This window comes from Oncorhynchus masou, unplaced genomic scaffold (assembly GCF_036934945.1).
Source record: "Oncorhynchus masou masou isolate Uvic2021 unplaced genomic scaffold, UVic_Omas_1.1 unplaced_scaffold_1555, whole genome shotgun sequence".
Taxonomy (NCBI): domain Eukaryota; kingdom Metazoa; phylum Chordata; class Actinopteri; order Salmoniformes; family Salmonidae; genus Oncorhynchus; species Oncorhynchus masou.
The window spans coordinates 18679-40000 of NW_027005603.1; the positions used below are offsets into that span (position 1 = coordinate 18679).

The window sequence follows — 21322 nt, forward strand, 5'->3', positions numbered from 1 at the left end:
ATGGAGTCAACAGCCCAGAGCCCAGCCGACTAAGGGAGCAGAGAAGGAGAGAGTCAACAGCCCAGAGCCCAGCTGACTGACGGAGCAGAGAAGGAGAGAGTCAACAGCCCAGAGCCCAGCTGACTGACGGAGCAGAGAAGGAGAGAGTCAACAGCCCAGAGCCCAGCCGACTGACGGAGCAGAGAAGGAGAGGAGAGAGTCAACAGCCCAGAGCCCAGCTGACTGACGGAGCAGAGAAGGAGAGGAGAGAGTCAACAGCCCAGAGCCCAGCCGACTGACGGAGCAGGGAAGGAGAGAGTCAACAGCCCAGAGCCCAGCTGACTGACGGAGCAGGGAAGGAGAGAGTCAACAGCCCAGAGCCCAGCTGACTGACGGAGCAGGGAAGGAGAGAGTCAACAGCCCAGAGCCCAGCTGACTGACGGAGCAGGGAAGGAGAGAGTCAACAGCCCAGAGCCCAGCTGACTGACGGAGCAGGGAAGGAGAGAGTCAACAGCCCAGAGCCAAGCCGACTGACGGAGCAGGAAGTAGTGAAGTAGAGAGTCAACAGCCCAGAGCCCAGTCAACTGATGGAGCAGAGAAGGAGAGAGTCAACAGCCCAGAGCCCAGCCGACTGAGGGAGCAGGGAAGGAGAGAGTCAACAGCCCAGAGCCCAGCTGACTGACGGAGCAGGGAAGGAGAGAGTCAACAGCCCAGAGCCCAGTCAACTGATGGAGCAGAGAAGGAGAGAGTCAACAGCCCAGAGCCCAGCCGACTGAGGGAGCAGGAAGGAGTGAAGGAGGTAGAGACTTTGACAGATAGAGCTAGTATGCATCACAAATGCCATCCTATTCTGTGCTATTGTAGTCTGGGAATAGGGCTCTGGTCTATAGTAGTACCACTATATAGGGAATAGGGCTCTGGTCTATAGTAGTACCACTATATAGGGAATAGGGCTCTGGTCTATAGTAGTACCACTATATAGGGAATAGGGCTCTGGTCTATAGTAGTACCACTATATAGGGAATAGGGCTCTGGTCTATAGTAGTACCACTATATAGGGAATAGGGCTCTGGTCTATAGTAGTGCCACTATATAGGGAATAGGGCTCTGGTCTATAGTAGTACCACTATATAGGGAATAGGGCTCTGGTCTATAGTAGTACCACTATATAGGGAATAGGGCTCTGGTCTATAGTAGTGCCACTATATAGGGAATAGGGCTCTGGTCTATAGTAGTACCACTATATAGGGAATAGAGCTCTGGTCTATAGTAGTACCACTATATAGGGAATAGGGCTCTGGTCTATAGTAGTACCACTATATAGGGAATAGGGCTCTGGTCTATAGTAGCACCACCATATAGCAAATAAGGTGTAATTTGGGATCAGATTTTAGTGGGAGCTTTAAACCAGATCCCAGATCAGCTTTAAATGTTCCCGAGTTCAAAGAAGCAGGGAGGTGAGTCAGAAACGTTATCTCATATCTGCTGGCTGAACCTGACACATTGTTGGCATGCGAGCGTGGCTGGTAACAGGCATTCCAGAGCCTTTAACTCCTCCCTGCTTCACCTTGTCAACCCTGAGCTTGAGGCGTTCGTGATCCATGTCGATCTACAACAGCTGAAACTAGAATGATTCACACCAGGCCTGTCATTAGAGTGATTAACCCAAGACCTGTCCTTAGAGTGATTCACACCAGGCCTGTCCATAGAGTGATTCACCCCAGCCCTGTCCATAGAGTGATTCACCACAGCCCTGTCCATAGAGTGATTCACCACAGCCCTGTCCATAGAGTGATTCACACCAGCCCTGTCCATAGAGTGATTCACCCCCCAGCCCTGTCCATAGAGTGATTCACCACAGCCCTGTCCATAGAGTGATTCACCACAGCCCTGTCCTTAGAGTGATTCACACCAGCCCTGTCCTTAGAGTGATTCACACCAGCCCTGTCCTTAGAGTGATTCACCACAGCCCTGTCCTTAGAGTGATTCACCACAGCCCTGTCCTTAGAGTGATTCACCCTCCAGACCTGTCCATAGAGTGATTCACCACAGCCCTGTCCATAGAGTGATTCACCACAGCCCTGTCCATAGAGTGATTCACCACAGCCCTGTCCATAGAGTGATTCACCACAGCCCTGTCCTTGGAGTGATTCACCCTCCAGCCCTGTCCTTAGAGTGATTCACCCCAGCCCTGTCCTTAGAGTGATTCACCCCAGCCCTGTCCTTAGAGTGATTCACCACAGCCCTGTCCATAGAGTGATTCACACCAGCCCTGTCCTTAGAGTGATTCACCACAGCCCTGTCCATAGAGTGATTCACACCAGCCCTGTCCTTAGAGTGATTCACCCTCCAGACCTGTTCTTAGAGTGATTCACCACAGGTGCCCCCACCCAGACCAAAGGAGGAACCATCCCACACCCCTCAGACCAATGGAGGAACCATCCCACACCCCTCAGACCAATGGAGGTCTCATCCCCACCCCTCAGACCAATGGAGGTCTCATCCCACACCCTTCAGACCAATGGAGGTCTCATCCCACACGCCTCAGACCAAAGGAGGTCTCATCCCCACCCCTCAGACCAATGGAGGTCTCATCCCACACCCCTCAGACCAATGGAGGTCTCATCCCACACCCCTCAGACCAAAGGAGGTCTCATCCCACCCCCTTCAGACCAAAGGAGGTCTCACCCCACACCCCCAGACCAATGGAGGTCCCCATCCCACTCATCCCCCCTCAGACCAATGGAGGTCTCATCCCACACCCCTCAGACCAATGGAGGTCCCCACACCCCAGACCAATGGAGGTCTCATCCCACACCCCTCAGACCAATGGAGGTCTCATCCCACACCCCCCTCAGACCAATGGAGGTCTCATCCCACACCCCTCAGACCAATGGAGGTCTCATCCCACACCACTCAGACTCACCCCTCAGACCAATGGGAGGTCTCATCCCACACCCTCAGACCAATGGAGGTCTTATCCCACCCCCAGACCAATGGAGGTCTCATCCCACACCCCCAGACCAATGGAGGTCTCATCCCACACCCCTCAGAGCAATGGAGGTCTCATCCCACACCCCCCAGACCAATGGAGGTCTCATCCCACACCACAGAACAAAGGTGGTCTCATCCCACACCACTCAGAACAAAGGAGGTCTCATCCCACACCCCTCAGACCAAAGGAGGTCTCATCCCACACCACTCAGAACAAAGGAGGTCTCATCCCACACCCCTCAGACCAATGAAGGTCTCATCCCACCCCTCAAACCAAAGGAGGTCTCATCCCACCCTTCAGACCAAAGGAGGTCTCATCCCACACCCCTCAGACCAAAGGAGGTCTCATCCCACCCTTCAGACCAAAGGAGGTCTCATCCCACACCCCTCAGACCAATGGAGGTCTCATCCCACACCCCTCAGACCAATGGAGGTCTCATCCCACACCCCTCAGACCAATGGAGGTCTCATCCCACACCCCTCAGACCAAAGGAGGTCTCATCCCACACCCCCCAGACCAATGGAGGTCTCATCTCACACCCCTCAGACCAAAGGAGGTCTCATCCCACCCCTCAGACCAATGGAGGTCTCATCCCACACCCCTCAGACTCCACGCTGGTCCGTCCTGAGCCGACTGGACCCGCAGCCACCACATAACTGCAGGTGTGTGTTGACCCGGCTGGTTCAGCGCCCACTCACACACACACGCATACACACACACATACACATGCACGCACGCACACACACACACACACATGCACACACAAACGGCCTGGCTGATCGGTCCTTGTTAATCTCTGTTAGTGTTTCTCGTGGCGAGCGGTTGGGCGTTGCGTAACAACACCTCCTCGTCTTCCATTGGATCGGCCGTTCCCTTTTGGACACCCCCCCCGTGTCCGATAATGTGTCCCAGGAAAAGCAGGCTGAAACCGAACACCGTTCCCCATCAGCTGAAGCCTCCATTGAAGCTCTGGTTTCCTGAGGGATCCGTAAGAAATGGGTCACGGCCAATAGCAAGGGGTTGGGCCCTATTGGTCAACACAGTGGAAACTATTCAGACCACTTGATTTTTTTACCCAACATTTTTTTAAAGTTACAGCCTTATTCTCAAAGGCCTTAAATGTTTGTTTTCTCATCAATCTACACATAATAAGCCATAATGACAAAGCAAAAACATTTTTATTTTATTTATGTTTGCAAACGTCTTCAAAATAAAAACTGAAATACCTTATTTGCATAAGTATTCAGACCCTTTGGTATGAGACTAAATTGAGCTCAGGTGCTTCCTGTTTCCATTGATGATATTTGAGATGTTTCTACAACTTGATTGAAGTCCACCTGTGGTAAATTCAATTGATTGGACATGATTTGGAAAGGCACACCTGTCTATATAAGGTCCCACAGTTGAGCAAAAACCAAGCCATGAGGTCGAAGGAATTGTCCGTAAAGCTCCGAGACAGGATTGTGTTGAGGCACAGATTTGGGGAAGGGTACCAAAAAAATGTCTGCAGCACTGAAGGTTCCCAAGAACACAGTGGCCTCCATCTTTCTTAAATTGGTAGCCTAGTGGTTAAAGCGTTGGCATAGTAACCGAAAGGTAGCAAGATCGAATCCCTGAGCTGACAATGTAAATATCTGTCGCTCTGCCCCTGAACAAGGCAGTTAACACACTGTTCCAAGGCCGTAATTGAAAATAAGAATTTGTTCTTAACCTTCTTGCCTCGTTAAATAAAAGTTATATAAAGGTTAAATAAAGGTTAAATAAAAACAAACAAAACAATACAATTCTTAAATGGAGGAAGTTTGGAACCACTCTTCCTAGAGCTGGCCACCCGGCCAAACTGACCAATCGGGGGAGAAGTGCCTTGGGCAGAGAGGTGACCAAGAACCCGATGGTCACTCTGACAGAGCTCCACAGAACCTTCCAGAAGGACAACCATCTCTGCAGCACTTCACCAATCAGCCCTTTGTGGTAGAGTGGCCAGATGGAAGCCACTCCTCAGTAAAAGGCACATGACAGCCCGCTTGGAGTTTTCCAAAAGGCACCAAAAAGACTCTCAGACCATAAGAAACAAGATTCTCTGGTCTGATTAAACCAATATTTAACTCTTTGGCCTGAAAGCCAAGCGTCACGTCTGGAGGAAACCTGGCACCATCTCTACAGTGAAGCATGGTGGTGACAGCATCATGCTGTGGGGAAGATTTTCAGCGACAGGGACTGGGAGACTAGTCAGGATTGAAGGAAGATGAACGGAGCAAAGTACAGAGAGATCCTTGATGAAAACCTGCTCCAGAGCGCTCGGGACCTTAGACTGGGGCAAAGGTTCACCTTCCAACAGGACAACGACCCTAAGCACACAGCCAAGACAATGCAGGAGTGGATTTGGGACAAGTCTCTGAATGTTCTTGAGGGGCCCAGTCAGAGCCTGGACTTAAACCCGATCGAATATCTCCGGAAAGACTTAGAAATAGCTGTGCAGCGACGCACGCCATCTAACCTGACAGACGTTGAGAGGATCTGCAGAGAAGAATGGGAGAAACTCCCCAAATACAGGTGTGCCAAGCTTGTCACGTCATACCCCAGAAGACTCGAGGCTGTAATCGCTGCCAAAAGTGCTTCAATAAGGTACTCAGTAAAGGGTCTGAATACTTATGTAAATGTGATATTTCAGTTTTATTTATTTTTTATACATTTGCAAACATTTCTTAATAAAACCTATTTATGCTTTGCCATTATGGGCTATTGTGTGTAGATTGATGAGGGGGAAAAAAAACAATTTAATTAATTACAGAATAAAACTGCAATGTAACAAAACGGGTACAAAAGTCAAAGGGGTCTGAACACTTTCCAGAAAGACACCATTTGTACGGAATAAGATGCCTATTTCTCTGTGTGGATGTGTGGATGTGTGGATGTTTGGATGTTTTGATGTGTGGATGTGTGGATGTTTGGATGTGTGGATGTGTGGATGTGTGGATGTGTGGATGTTTAGATGTTTGGATGTTTGGATGTGTGGATGTTTGGATGTGTGGGTGTGTGGATGTGTGGATGTTTGGATGTGTGGATGTTTGGATGTTTGGATGTTTGGATGTGTGGATGTTTGGATGTTTGGATGTGTGGATGTTTGGATGTTTGGATGTTTGGATGTGTGGATGTTTGGATGTTTGGATGTTTGGATGTGTGGATGTTTGGATGTGTGGATGTTTGGATGTTTGGATGTTTGGATGTGTGGATGTTTGGATGTTTGGATGTTTGGATGTGTGGATGTGTAGATGTTTGGATGTGTGGATGTGTGGATGTGTGGATGTGTGGATGTTTGGATGTGTGGATGTTTGAATGTGGATGTTTGGATGTTTGACGTTTGGATGTGTGGACGTGTAGATGTTTGGATGTGGACGTGTGGACGTGACGTGTGGACGTGGATGTGTAGATGTTTGGATGTGACGTTTGGATGTTTGGATGTTTGGATGTGGACGTGCAGATGTTTGGATGTGTGGACGTTTGATGTTTGATGTTTGGATGTGTGGATGTTTTGATGTGGAGGTTTGATGTTTGATGTGTGGATGTGACGATGTGTGTGGATGTTTAGATGTTTGGATGTTTGGATGTGTGAATGTTTGGATGTGTGGATGTGTAGACGTTTGGATGTTTTGATGTGTGGAGGTTTGGATATTTGGATGTGTGGATGTTTGGATGTTTTGATGTGTGGAGGTTTGGATGTTTGGATGTGGAGGTGGATGTGATGTTTGGATGTGTGGATGTGGATGCCTGGAGGTTTGATGTTTGGATGTGTGGATGTTTGGACGTGTGGATGTGACGTGGGACGTTTGGACGTGTGGATGTGGACGTGTGGATGTTTGGATGTGTGGATGTTTGGATGTGTGACGCGGACGCGGATGTGTGACGTGTGGACGTTTGGATGTGGACGTGTGGATGTTTGGATGTTTGGATGTTTTGATGTGGAGGTTTGGATGTTTGGAATTGTGGATGTGGAGGCTTGGATGTTTTGATGGTGGAGGTTTGGATGTTTGGATGCGGATGTTTGGACGTTTTGATGTGTGGAGGCCTTGGATGTGTGGAGGTTTGGATGTGTGGAGGTTTTGATGTGTGGAGGTTTGGATGTTTGGATGTGTGGATGTGTGGAGGTTTGGATGTTTTGATGTGTGGAGGTCTGGATGTTTGGATGTGTGGATGTTTTGATGTGTGGAGGTTTGGATGTTTGGATGTTTGGATGTTTTGATGTGTGGATGTTTGGATGTGTGGATGTGTGGATGTGTGGATGTTTGGATGTGTGGATGTTTGGATGTGTGGATGTTTGGATGTGTGAATGTTTTGATGTGTGATGTGGATGCGGATGTGTGATGTTTGGATGTTTTGATGTGTGATGTGTGGATGTTTTGATGTGTGATGTGTGGATGTGTAGATGTGTGGATGTGTAGATGTGTGATGTGTGGATGTGTGACGTGTGGATGTGTGATGTGTGGATGTTTGGATGTTTTGATTGATGTGTGGATGTGTGGATGTTTTGATGTGTGGATGTGTGATGATGTGGATGTGTGATGTGGATGTGTAGATGTGTGGATGTAGATGGGATGTGTGGATGTGTGATGTTTTGACGATGTGTGGATGTGTGGTGGATGTGGATGTGACGATGTTTGGATGTGTGGATGTTTGGATGTGTGGATGTTTGGATGTGTGGATGTTTGGATGTTTGGATGTTTGGATGTGGATGTGGATGTGACGTGTGGATGTTTTGATGTGTGGACGATTTGATGTTTGGATGTGGATGTGTGATGTGTGATGTGTGGATGTGTGGATGTTTGGATGTTTTGATGTGGATGTGTGGATGTTTTGATGTGTGGATGTGTGGATGTGTAGATGTGTGGATGTGTAGATGTGTGGATGTGTGGATGTGTGGATGTGTGGATGTTTGGATGTTTTGATGTGTGGATGTGTGGATGTTTTGATGTGTGGATGTGTGGATGTGTAGATGTGTGGATGTGTGGATGTGTGGATGTGTAGATGTGTGGATGTGTAGATGTGTGGATGTGTGGATGTGTGGATGTGTGGATGTTTTGACGTTTGGATGTGTGGATGTGTGGATGTGTGGATGTGTGGATGTTTGGATGTGTGGATGTTTGGATGTGTGGATGTTTGGATGTGTGGATGTGTGGATGTTTGGATGTTTGGATGTGTGGATGTGTGGATGGGTGGATGTGTGGATGTTTTGATGTGTGGATGATTTGATGTTTGGATGTGTGGATGTGTGGATGTGTGGATGTTTTGATGTGTGGATGTGTGGATGTGTGGATGTGTGGATGTTTGGATGTGTGGATGTGTGGATGTGTGGATGTTTGGATGTGGAGGTTTGGATGTGTGATGTGTGGATGTGTGATGTGTGGATGTGTGGATGTGTGGATGTGTGTATGTGTGGATGTGTGGATGTTTGGATGTGTTGAGGTTTGGATGTGTGGATGTGTGGATGTGTGGATGTTTGGATGTGTTGATGTGTGGATGTGTGATGTGGATGTGTGATGTGTGATGCTCTGAGACAGTGAGGAGCAGACAGCTTCAGAAGGTTTCTCTCTAGTGTAAGGATCCAACCCCCCCCCCCCCCTGTGGGCCCTCGTCATAATCTCACTGCAGCTCAACTTTCTATCAGTTCATTTCAGCGACTGATACTGTAGTGAAATGTGTAAATAAAAGGCGACCACATCGGGGAAAGGAAAGATCACCCCAAGGACTTGTTGATATGTGCTGGATCACTGGGCTGGGCGGTCAATGTTAAAACAAGTTACAATCCACGGACCATAAATCAGATTCCATGGACCCTAAATCAGATTCCATGGACCCTAAATCAGATTTCATGGACCCTAAATCAGATTCCATGGACCCTAAATCAGATTCCATAGACCCTTAGTCAGATTCCACGGACCCTAAATCAGATTCCATGGAACCTAAATCAGATTCCACGGACCCTAAATCAGATTCCATGGACCCTAAATCAGATTCCATGGAACCTAAATCAGATTCCACGGACCCTTAGTCAGATTCCATGGACCCTTAGTCAGATTGCATGGACCCTAAATCAGATTCCATGGACCCTAAATCAGATTCCATGGACCCTAAATCAGATTCCATAGACCCTAAATCAGATTCCATGGACCCTAAATCAGATTCCATGGACCCTAAATCAGATTCCATGGACCCTAAATCAGATTCCATGGACCCTAAATCAGATTCCATAGACCCTAAATCAGATTCCATGGACCCTAAATCAGATTCCATGGACCCTAAATCAGATTCCATGGACCCTAAATCAGATTCCATGGACCTTAAATCAGATTCCATGGACCCTTAGTCAGATTCCATGGACCCTAAATCAGATTCCATAGACCCTAAATCAGATTCCATGGACCCTAAATCAGATTCCATGGACCCTAAATCAGATTCCATGGACCCTAAATCAGATTCCATGGACCCTAAATCAGATTCCATGGACCCTTAGTCAGATTCCATGGACCCTTAGTCAGATTGTATGGACCCTAAATCAGATTCCATGTTCCCATAATTCTAGGGAATATCACCTAGAATACCTTCCAATACATTGTGGTGTATTTGGATTGATTAAGAATCTCCATCATGTCAGCAGCTGCGCTTCCTGGGGTCCAAACAAGATGAAGGACATTACTGTACTACATACAACCCATTATTACACCACTACTCTACCACAGTATAGTATCACACTAAGCCTGTACTATAAGACTGTACTGAGTGGAGACTACAGTATAGTATCACACTAAGACTGTACTGAGTGGAGACTACAGTATCGTATCACACTAAGCCTGTAGTATAAGACTGTACTGAGTGGAGACTAGAGTATAGTACCACACTAAGCCTGCACTCAGTGGAGACTACAGTATAGTATCACACTAAGCCTGTACTATAAGACTGTACTCAGTGGAGACTACAGTATAGTATCACACTAAGACTGTACTGAGTGGAGACTACAGTATAGTATCACACTAAGCCTGTACTATAAGACTGTACTCAGTGGAGACTACAGTATAGCATCACACTAAGACTGTACTGAGTGGAGACTACAGTATAGCATCACACTAAGACTGTACTGAGTGGAGACTACAGTATAGTATCACACTAAGCCTGTACTATAAGACTGTACTGAGTGGAGACTACAGTATAGCATCACACTAAGCCTGTACTCAGTGGAGACTACAGTATAGCATCACACAAAGACTGTACTGAGTGGAGACTACAGTATAGCATCACACTAAGCCTGCACTCAGTGGAGACTACAGTATAGCATCACACTAAGCCTGTACTATAAGACTGTACTGAGTGGAGACTAGAGTATAGCATCACACTAAGACTGTACTCTAAGCCTGTACTCAGTGGAGACTACAGTATAGTATCACACTAAGCCTGTACTCAGTGGAGACTACAGTATAGCATCACACTAAGCCTGTACTCAGTGGAGACTACAGTATAGCATCACACTAAGCCTGCACTCAGTGGAGACTACAGTATAGCATCACACTAAGACTGTACTATAAGACTGTACTGAGTGGAGACTAGAGTATAGCATCACACTAAGACTGTACTCTAAGCCTGTACTGAGTGGAGACTACAGTATAGCATCACACTAAGCCTGTACTCAGTGGAGACTACAGTATTTCATCACACTAAGCCTGTACTCAGTGGAGACTACAGTATAGCATCACACTAAGACTGTACTGAGTGGAGACTAGAGTATAGCATCACACTAAGACTGTACTAAGTGGAGACTACAGTATAGCATCACACTAAGACTGTACTGAGTGGAGACTACAGTATAGCATCACACTAAGACTGTACTGAGTGGAGACTACAGTATAGCATCACACTAAGACTGTACTATAAGACTGTACTGAGTGGAGACTAGAGTATAGTATCACACTAAGCCTGTACTCAGTGGAGACTACAGTATAGTATCACACTAAGCCTGTACTATAAGACTATACTGAGTGGAGACTACAGTATAGTATCACACTAAGACTGTACTATAAGACTGTACTGAGTGGAGACTAGAGTATAGCATCACACTAAGACTGTACTCTAAGCCTGTACTGAGTGGAGACTACAGTATAGCATCACACTAAGCCTGTACTCAGTGGAGACTACAGTATTTCATCACACTAAGCCTGTACTCAGTGGAGACTACAGTATAGCATCACACTAAGACTGTACTGAGTGGAGACTAGAGTATAGCATCACACTAAGACTGTACTAAGTGGAGACTACAGTATAGCATCACACTAAGACTGTACTGAGTGGAGACTACAGTATAGCATCACACTAAGACTGTACTGAGTGGAGACTACAGTATAGCATCACACTAAGACTGTACTGAGTGGAGACTAGAGTATAGTATCACACTAAGCCTGTACTCAGTGGAGACTACAGTATAGTATCACACTAAGCCTGTACTATAAGACTATACTGAGTGGAGACTACAGTATAGTATCACACTAAGACTGTACTAAGTGGAGACTACAGTATAGCATCACACTAAGACTGTACTCAGTGGAGACTACAGTATAGCATCACACTAAGCCTGTACTCAGTGGAGACTACAGTATAGCATCACACTAAGCCTGTACTCAGTGGAGACTACAGTATAGCATCACACTAAGCCTGTACTCAGTGGAGACTACAGTATAGCATCACACTAAGACTGTACTCAGTGGAGACTACAGTATAGCATCACACTAAGCCTGTACTCAGTGGAGACTACAGTATAGCATCACACTAAGCCTGTACTCAGTGGAGACTACAGTATAGCATCACACTAAGCCTGTACTAAGTGGAGACTACAGTATAGCATCACACTAAGCCTGGACTATAAGACTGTACTGAGTGGAGACTACAGTATAGCATCACACTAAGCCTGTACTCAGTGGAGACTACAGTATAGTATCACACTAAGCCTGTACTCAGTGGAGACTACAGTATAGCATCACACTAAGCCTGTACTCAGTGGAGACTACAGTATAGCATCACACTAAGACTGCACTGAGTGGAGACTACAGTATAGCATCAAACTAAGCCTGTACTCAGTGGAGACTACAGTATAGTATCACACTAAGCCTGTACTCAGTGGAGACTACAGTATAGCATCACACTAAGACTGCACTGAGTGGAGACTACAGTATAGCATCACACTAAGCCTTTACTCAGTGGAGACTACAGTATAGCATCACACTAAGCCTTTACTCAGTGGAGACTACAGTATAGCATCACACTAAGACTGTACTGTAAGACTGCACTGAGTGGAGACTACAGTATAGTATCACACTAAGCCTGTACTCAGTGGAGACTACAGTATAGCATCACACTAAACCTGTACTCATTGGAGACTACAGTATAGCATCACACTAAGCCTGTTCTCAGTGGAGACTACAGTATAGCATCACACTAAGCCTGTACTAAGTGGAGACTACCGTATAGCATCACACAAAGACTGTACTCAGTGGAGACTACAGTATAGTTTCACACTAAACCTGTACTCATTGGAGACTACAGTATAGCATCACACTAAACCTGTACTCATTGGAGACTACAGTATAGCATCACACTAAGCCTGTACTCAGTGGAGACTACAGTATAGCATCACACTAAGACTGTACTCAGTGGAGACTACAGTATAGCATCACACTAAGCCTGTACTCAGTGGAGACTACAGTATAGCATCACACTAAACCTGTACTCATTGGAGACTACAGTATAGCATCACACTAAGCCTGTACTCAGTGGAGACTACAGTATAGCATCACACTAAGCCTGCACTCAGTGGAGACTACAGTATAGCATCACACTAAGCCTGTACTCAGTGGAGACTACAGTATAGCATCACACTAAGCCTGTACTATAAGACTGTACTGAGTGGAGACTAGAGTATAGCATCACACTAAGACTGTACTCTAAGCCTGTACTCAGTGGAGACTACAGTATAGCATCACACTAAGCCTTTACTCAGTGGAGACTACAGTATAGCATCACACTAAGACTGTACTGTAAGACTGCACTGAGTGGAGACTACAGTATAGTATCACACTAAGCCTGTACTCAGTGGAGACTACAGTATAGCATCACACTAAACCTGTACTCATTGGAGACTACAGTATAGCATCACACTAAGCCTGTACTCAGTGGAGACTACAGTATAGTATCACACTAAGCCTGTACTCATTGGAGACTACAGTATAGCATCACACTAAGCCTGTACTCAGTGGAGACTACAGTATAGCATCACACTAAGCCTGCACTCAGTGGAGACTACAGTATAGCATCACACTAAGCCTGTACTCAGTGGAGACTACAGTATAGCATCACACTAAGCCTGTACTCAGTGGAGACTACAGTATAGCATCACACTAAGCCTGTACTCAGTGGAGACTACAGTATAGCATCACACTAAGCCTGTTCTCAGTGGAGACTACAGTATAGCATCACACTAAGACTGTACTGAGTGGAGACTACAGTATAGCATCACACTAAGCCTGTACTAAGTGGAGACTACAGTATAGCATCACACTAAGCCTGTACTAAGTGGAGACTACAGTATAGTATCACACTAAGCCTGCACTCAGTGGAGACTACAGTATAGCATCACACTAAGCATGTACTCAGTGGAGACTACAGTATAGTATCACACTAAGACTGTACTGAGTGGAGACTAGAGTATAGCATCACACTAAGCCTGTACTCAGTGGAGACTACAGTATAGTATCACACTAAGCCTGTACTCAGTGGAGACTACAGTATAGCATCACACTAAGCCTGTACTCAGTGGAGACTACAGTATAGTATCACACTAAGCCTGTACTCAGTGGAGACTACAGTATAGCATCACACTAAGCCTGTACTCAGTGGAGACTACAGTATAGCATCACACTAAGCCTGTACTCAGTGGAGACTACAGTATAGCATCACACTAAGCCTGTACTCAGTGGAGACTAGAGTATAGCATCACACTAAGCCTGTACTCAGTGGAGACTACAGTATAGCATCACACTAAGCCTGTACTCAGTGGAGACTACAGTATAGCATCACACTAAGCCTGTACTCAGTGGAGACTAGAGTATAGCATCACACTAAGCCTGTACTCAGTGGAGACTACAGTATAGCATCACACTAAGCCTGTTCTCAGTGGAGACTACAGTATAGCATCACACTAAGCCTGTACTCAGTGGAGACTACAGTATAGCATCACACTAAGACTGTACTCAGTGGAGACTACAGTATAGCATCACACTAAGACTGTACTGAGTGGAGACTACAGTATAGTATCACACTAAGCCTGTACTATAAGCCTGTACTCAGTGGAGACTACAGTATAGTATCACACTAAGCCTGTACTATAAGCCTGTACTCAGTGGAGACTACAGTATAGCATCACACTAAGCCTGTACTCAGTGGAGACTACAGTATAGTATCACACTAAGACTGTACTGAGTGGAGACTAGAGTATAGCATCACACTAAGCCTGTACTCAGTGGAGACTACAGTATAGTATCACACTAAGCCTGTACTCAGTGGAGACTACAGTATAGTATCACACTAAGCCTGTACTGAGTGGAGACTACAGTATAGCATCACACTAAGCCTGTACTCAGTGGAGACTACAGTATAGCATCACACTAAGCCTGCACTCAGTGGAGACTACAGTATAGTATCACGCTAAGCCTGTTCTCAGTGGAGACTACAGTATAGCATCACACTAAGCCTGTACTCAGTGGAGACTACAGTATAGCATCACACTAAGCCTGTACTCAGTGGAGACTACAGTATAGTATCACGCTAAGCCTGTTCTCAGTGGAGACTACAGTATAGCATCACACTAAGCCTGTACTCAGTGGAGACTAGAGTATAGCATCACACTAAGCCTGTACTCAGTGGAGACTACAGTATAGTATCACGCTAAGCCTGTTCTCAGTGGAGACTACAGTATAGTATCACACTAAGCCTGTTCTCAGTGGAGACTACAGTATAGCATCACACTAAGCCTGTACTCAGTGGAGACTACAGTATAGCATCACACTAAGCCTGTACTCAGTGCACCAGAGGCCATCACACAGGAAGAGTTTCCATCAATGTGTGTTTAAACACGTTTGTTTGTTTTACACACATTCATTAGACTGACGAGTTTTCTCAGCCCGTCTCTCAGATTCAGTCTGTCTGGAGGTCTGGACAGTTGTCCAACCGGAGCGAGGTGGTGAGAGCCAGACCATGTGCGACCCAAATGGCACCCTATTCCCTATATAGTACACTACTTTAGACCCGAGCCCTATGGCTCCCAAACTCTCTATATAGTACACTACTTTAGACCAGAGACCTATGGCACCCTATTCCCTATATAGTACACTACTTTAAACCAGAACCCTATGGAACCCTATTCCCTATATAGTGCACTACTTTAGACCAGAGCCCTATGGAATCCTATTCCCTATATAGTGCACGACTTTTGACCAGGGTTCATAGGGAATGTTCCATTTGGGACACATCCCCAGAGGCCAGACCAGAGGTTGCCCAGTCAGTCAGTCAGTCAGAGAGTCAGTCAGTCAGTCAGTCAGTCAGTCAGAGAGAGTCAGTCAGTCAGAGAGAGAGTCAGTCAGACAGAGAGAGAGTCAGTCAGTCAGAGAGTCAGTCAGTCAGACAGTCAGTCAGTCAGAGAGAGAGTCAGTCAGTCAGAGAGTCAGTCAGTCAGACAGTCAGTCAGTCAGAGAGAGAGTCAGTCAGTCAGTCAGTCAGACAGTCAGTCAGTCAGAGAGAGAGTCAGTCAGACAGAGAGAGAGTCAGTAAGTCAGACAGTCAGTCAGTCAGAGAGAGAGTCAGTCAGACAGACAGTCAGTCAGTCAGTCAGAGAGTCAGTCAGTCAGACAGTCAGTCAGTCAGAGAGAGAGTCAGTCAGTCAGTCAGACAGTCAGTCAGTCAGAGAGAGAGTCAGTCAGACAGAGAGAGAGTCAGTCAGTCAGAGAGAGAGTTAGTCAGTCAAACAGTGATTCAGTCAGTCAGAGAGTCAGTCAGTCAGTCAGACAGTCAGACAGTCAGTCAGTCAGTCAGTCAGTCAGACAGTCAGTAAGTCAGAGAGAGAGTCAGTCAGTCAAACAGTCAGTCAGTCAGTCAGAGAGTCAGTCAGTCAGACAGTCAGCCAGACAGTCAGTCAGACAGTCAGTCAGACAGTCCGTCAGTCAGACAGTCAGACAGTCAGTCAGTCAGTCATAGAGTCAGTCAGACAGTCAGTCAGTCATAGAGTCAGTCAGACAGTCAGACAGTCAGTCAGTCAGTCATAGAGTCAGTCAGACAGTCAGTCAGTCATAGAGTCAGTCAGACAGTCAGTCAGTCAGTCAGTCAGTCATAGAGTCAGTCAGACAGTCAGACAATCAGACAGTCAGTCAGACAGCCAGTCAGTCAGACAGTCAGACAGTCAGTCAGTCATAGAATCAGTCAGTCAGACAGTCAGTCAGACAGTCAGTCAGACAGTCAGTCAGTCAGTCAGTCAGTCAGTCAGTCAGACAGTCAGTCAGTCAGTCAGTCAGTCATAGAGTCAGTCAGTCAGTCAGTCAGTCATAGAGTCAGTCAGTCAGACAGTCAGTCAGACAGTCAGTCAGTCAGTCAGTCAGTCAGTCAGAGAGAGAGTCAGTCAGTCAGTCAGCCAGTCAGAGAGTCAGTCAGTCAGTCAGTCAGTCAGTCAGTCATAGAGTCAGTCAGTCAGACAGTCAGTCAGACAGTCAGTCAGACAGTCAGTCAGTCAGTCAGTCAGTCAGTCAGTCATAGAGTCAGACAGTCAGACAGTCAGTCAGACAGAGAGAGAGTCAGTCAGTCAGAGAGAGAGTCAGTCAGTCAGAGAGAGAGTCAGTCAGTCAGTCAGACAGTCAGTCAGTCAGAGAGAGAGTCAGTCAGTCAGTCAGTCAGTCAGTCAGTCATAGAGTCAGTCAGTCAGACAGTCAGTCAGTCAGTCAGTCAGTCAGAGAGAGAGTCAGTCAGTCAGAGAGAGAGTCAGTCAGTCAGAGAGAGAGTCAGTCAGTCAGTCAGTCAGAGAGTCAGTCAGTCAGTCATAGAGTCAGTCAGTCAGTCAGTCAGTCAGTCATAGACTCAGTCAGTCAGACAGTCAGTCAGACAGTCAGTCAGTCAGACAGTCAGTCAGTCAGTCAGTCAGAGAGAGAGTCAGTCAGTCAGTCAGTCAGAGAGTCAGTCAGTCAGTCAGTCAGTCAGTCAGTCATAGAGTCAGTCAGTCAGTCAGTCAGACAGTCAGTCAGTCAGTCAGTCATAGACTCAGTCAGTCAGACAGTCAGACAGTCAGTCAGTCAGACAGTCAGTCAGACAGTCAGTCAGTCAGTCAGTCAGTCAGTCAGAGAGAGAGTCAGTCAGTCAGTCAGAGAGTCAGTCAGTCAGTCAGTCAGTCAGTCAGTCAGTCATAGAGTCAGTCAGTCAGACAGTCAGTCAGTCAGTCAGTCATAGACTCAGTCAGTCAGACAGTCAGTCAGTCAGTCAGTCAGTCAGACAGTCAGTCAGTCAGACAGTCAGTCAGTCAGTCAGTCAGTCAGTCAGTCATAGACTCAGTCAGTCAGACAGTCAGTCAGACAGTCATTCAGTCAGTCAGTCAGTCAGTCAGTCAGTCAGTCAGTCATAGACTCAGTCAGTCAGACAGTCAGTCAGTCAGTCAGTCAGTCAGTCAGTCAGACAGTCAGTCAGTCAGTCAGTCAGACAGTCAGTCAGTCAGTCAGTCAGTCAGTCAGTCAGTCATAGACTCAGTCAGTCAGACAGTCAGTCAGACAGTCATTCAGTCAGTCAGTCAGTCAGTCAGTCAGTCATAGACTCAGTCAGTCAGACAGTCAGTCAGTCAGTCAGTCAGTCAGTCAGTCAGTCTGTCAGACTCAGTCAGTCAGTCAGTCAGACAGTCAGTCAGTCAGACAGTCAGACAGTCAGTCAGTCAGACAGTCAGTCAGTCAGTCAGTCAGTCAGTCAGTCAGTCAGTCAGTCAGTCCATCAGTCAGTCAGTCAGTCAGTCAGTCAGTCATAGACTCAGTCAGTCAGACAGTCAGTCAGTCAGTCAGACAGACAGTCAGTCAGTCAGTCAGTCAGTCAGACAGTGAGACAGTCAGTCAGTCAGTCAGACAGTCAGTCAGTCAGTCAGTCAGTCAGTCAGTCAGTCTCTCTCTGACTGGAACCTTCCAGCCTCTGTTGCACTTCAATTGCCTTTGTAAAAGGTTTACAGCTTTTTCCACTTTCTCCTTTTCATTTCCAGAGTCGTGAGTGACTTTAATACAGAAGTCTCTCACCACTCTGCCTTGTCCGAGCCAGAAGGGAGGGAGACATGAAGGGGGAGGGAGGGGGTGAGGTGAGGGAGCGAGGGACATGAAGGGGGAGAGGTGAGGGAGTGAGGGAGCGAGGGACATGAAGGAGGAGAGGTGAGGGAGACAGGGAGACATGAAGGGGGTGAGGTGAGGTGAGGGAGGGAGACATGAAGAGGGAGAGGTAAGGGAGGGAGGGGGTGAGGTGAGGGAGGGAGGGAGACATGAAGGGGGTGAGGTGAGCGAGGAAGACATGAAGGGGGAGGGAGGGAGGGGGTGAGGTGAGTGAGGGAGGGACATGAAGGGGGAGAGGTGAGGGAGGGAGACATGAAGGGGGAGAGGTGAGGGAGGGAGACATGAAGAGGGGAGAGGGGGTGAGGGAGGGAGGGAGACATGAAGGGGTGAGGTGAGGTGAGGGAGGGAGACATGAAGGGGGAGAGGTGAGGGAGGGAGGGAGACATGAAGGGGGTGAGGTGAGGTGAGGGAGGGAGACATGAAAAGACCAGAGGTGAGGGAGCGAGACATGAAGAGGGAGAGGTAAGGGAGGGAGGGGGTGAGGTGAGGGAGGGAGGGAGACATGAAGGGGGTGAGGTGAAGTGAGGGAGGGAGACATGAAGGGGCCAGACATGAGGGAGGGAGGGAGGGAGGGGGTGAGGTGAGGGAGGGAGGGGGTGAGGTGAGGGTTAGAGGAGGAGGGAGGTGTTAAGGCCGATCACTATGCTACCAGACGACCTCTCGGGGGAAACTAAGCTGACCCATGGGGTGAGGTGTGTGGGGTTTAGGTAGGAGGAGGTTTGGAGGGAGTGAGTTGAGGAGGGGTTTAGTGGTGGGTGAAGGTCTGGTTACTATACCACCAGACAACCTCATTATGGCACTAGATAATCTCTCGGTGGGACTGGGCTTACCCATGGGGTGAGCTTTGTTATACTCTGGCACAGCACCAGTAGACCTGCCCTCTTTAACCATCCAGCCACCCACCTACCCACTGCAGAGCCCCTGTGCCCTCTCTGCCCTAGATAACACTAGAAGCAAAATGGTGAGACTCTGGGCTTGGTAGCATACAGTAAAGACCTGCTTCACATCCTGCTCCCCTCCCTCCCTCCCTCCCTCCCTCCCTCCCTCCCTCCCCCTCCCTCCCTCCCTCCTCCCTCCCTCCCCCTCCCTCCTCCCTCCCTCCCTCCCTCCCTCCCTCCCTCCCTCCCTCCCTCCTCCCACCCAGGCCATGTTCCCCTGTGCCTTGGCAGTCTTATACAATACTATACCTATGGGACACACCCAATACTGGGCATGGAACCAACCGCTGCATTTCAATCCCATGACATGGATTGCATCGAGCCCGATCACCCAACATTGGGGTTGGTACCACACCGTGAAGACATGTCTAGGTAGAAATCACACAACTCTGTTCAAGGTACTTTTGGGGGAAACAAAAGGGAGTCAAAGTCGTTTTCGGTTTCAAATGTCTTGAAAGTCGCTTCACACGGAGGAGAGAAAACACACAGATGTAAACATTATTGTGGTCTTGTATTCGCTCCTGTCTGTTGGCAGCTGTATTTAATATCAGTTCTACCTCAGACTAAACCGGTGCCAAGGTTAAGAGATAAGGCATTGAGATCAATTGTTCCAGGAAGCATCCCAAATTGTCCCCGATTGTCCCCCATGTAAGTGCAGTACTTTTGACCAGAGACCAGACACCAGAAATTATATACAGTAGGTAATTGGGTGTGTTGATGTGCAGTAGATAGTCAAACGCAGGATTTATATAGGTCACAGGCTGAGGAGAGTGTTTACTTTGCTAAGAGTTACTGTGTAACTGATTAATTCTCTCTCTATCTCTCTCACTCTCTGGGCCAAATCAAAGGAATTCTCTCTCCCGGGTGGGAGGTTGTTGACGTTTATACATGCCTTTGTCTAAAGTCCAACAGAGAGAGAGAAAGGGGGAGAAAGTTAGAGAGAGAAAGAGAGAGAGAGAAAGAGAATGTTAGAGAGAAAGAGAGAGAGGCAAAGAGAGAGAGAGAAGAGAGAGAGAGGCAAAGAGAGAGAGAGAAGAGAGAGAGAGGCAAAGAGAGAGAGAGAAGAGAGAGAGAGTGGGAGAGAGAGAGTGAGAGAGAGAGAGAGAGAGAGAGAGAGAGAGAGAGAGAGAGAGAGAGAGAGAGAGAGAGAGAAAAAGAGAGAGAGAGAATTTTTATTGATTTCACTTTATATATTATATACCTTACTTGCGAGAGAGCGAGAGAGAGAGAGAGAGAGAGAGAGAAAGAGAGAGAGAGAGAGAGCGAGAGAGCGAGAGAGAGACTAAGCTACAGCAACTAAACTACAGCAGCTAAACTACAACGGCTTAACTACTGTAAGGTAACGGCACCATTGTCTCGCTACAACTTCTTCTCCTGACTGTCATCCCGTTACAAAAATATAGTACAACATCCTCACGTTTTTATATCTTTGTCAAAATACATTTTTGGCTTCTATTTTTGCCATGATTCCAAGTCACCACACCAAACTGGCACCCCCTTTAGCTTCTGTAGCATATCACATTACACCGCCTGAATGATCCCAAGTCACCACACTAAACAGGCACCCCCTGTAGCTTCTGTAGCATATCACATTACACCGCCTGAATGAGCCCAAGTCACCACACTAAACAGGCACCCCCTGTAGCTTCTGTAGCATATCACATTACACCGCCTGAATGAGCCCAAATCACCACACTAAACAGGCACCCCCTGTAGCTTCTGTAGCATATCACATTACACCACCTGAATGATCCCAAGTCACCACACCAAACTGGCACCCCCTGTAGCTTCTGTAGCATATCACATTACACCGCCTGAATGATCCCAAGTCACCACACTAAACAGGCACCCCCTGTAGCTTCTGTAGCATATCACATTACACCGCCTGAATGAGCCCAAGTCACCACACCAAACTGGCACCCCCTGTAGCTTCTGTAGCATATCACATTACACCGCCTGAATGATCCCAAGTCACCACACTA

The 21322-nt window shown here is 47.3% G+C and overlaps 1 protein-coding gene across 1 annotated transcript in view; it reads right to left on the reverse strand.

Moving 5' to 3' along the window:
• The window catches only part of LOC135531217 (11-beta-hydroxysteroid dehydrogenase type 2-like), a gene marked incomplete at its 3' end in the record, with an annotated part of 52564 nt that overhangs the window by 17476 nt on the left and 13766 nt on the right, over positions 1-21322 (reverse strand). The gene's annotated exons all lie outside the window — the stretch shown is intronic.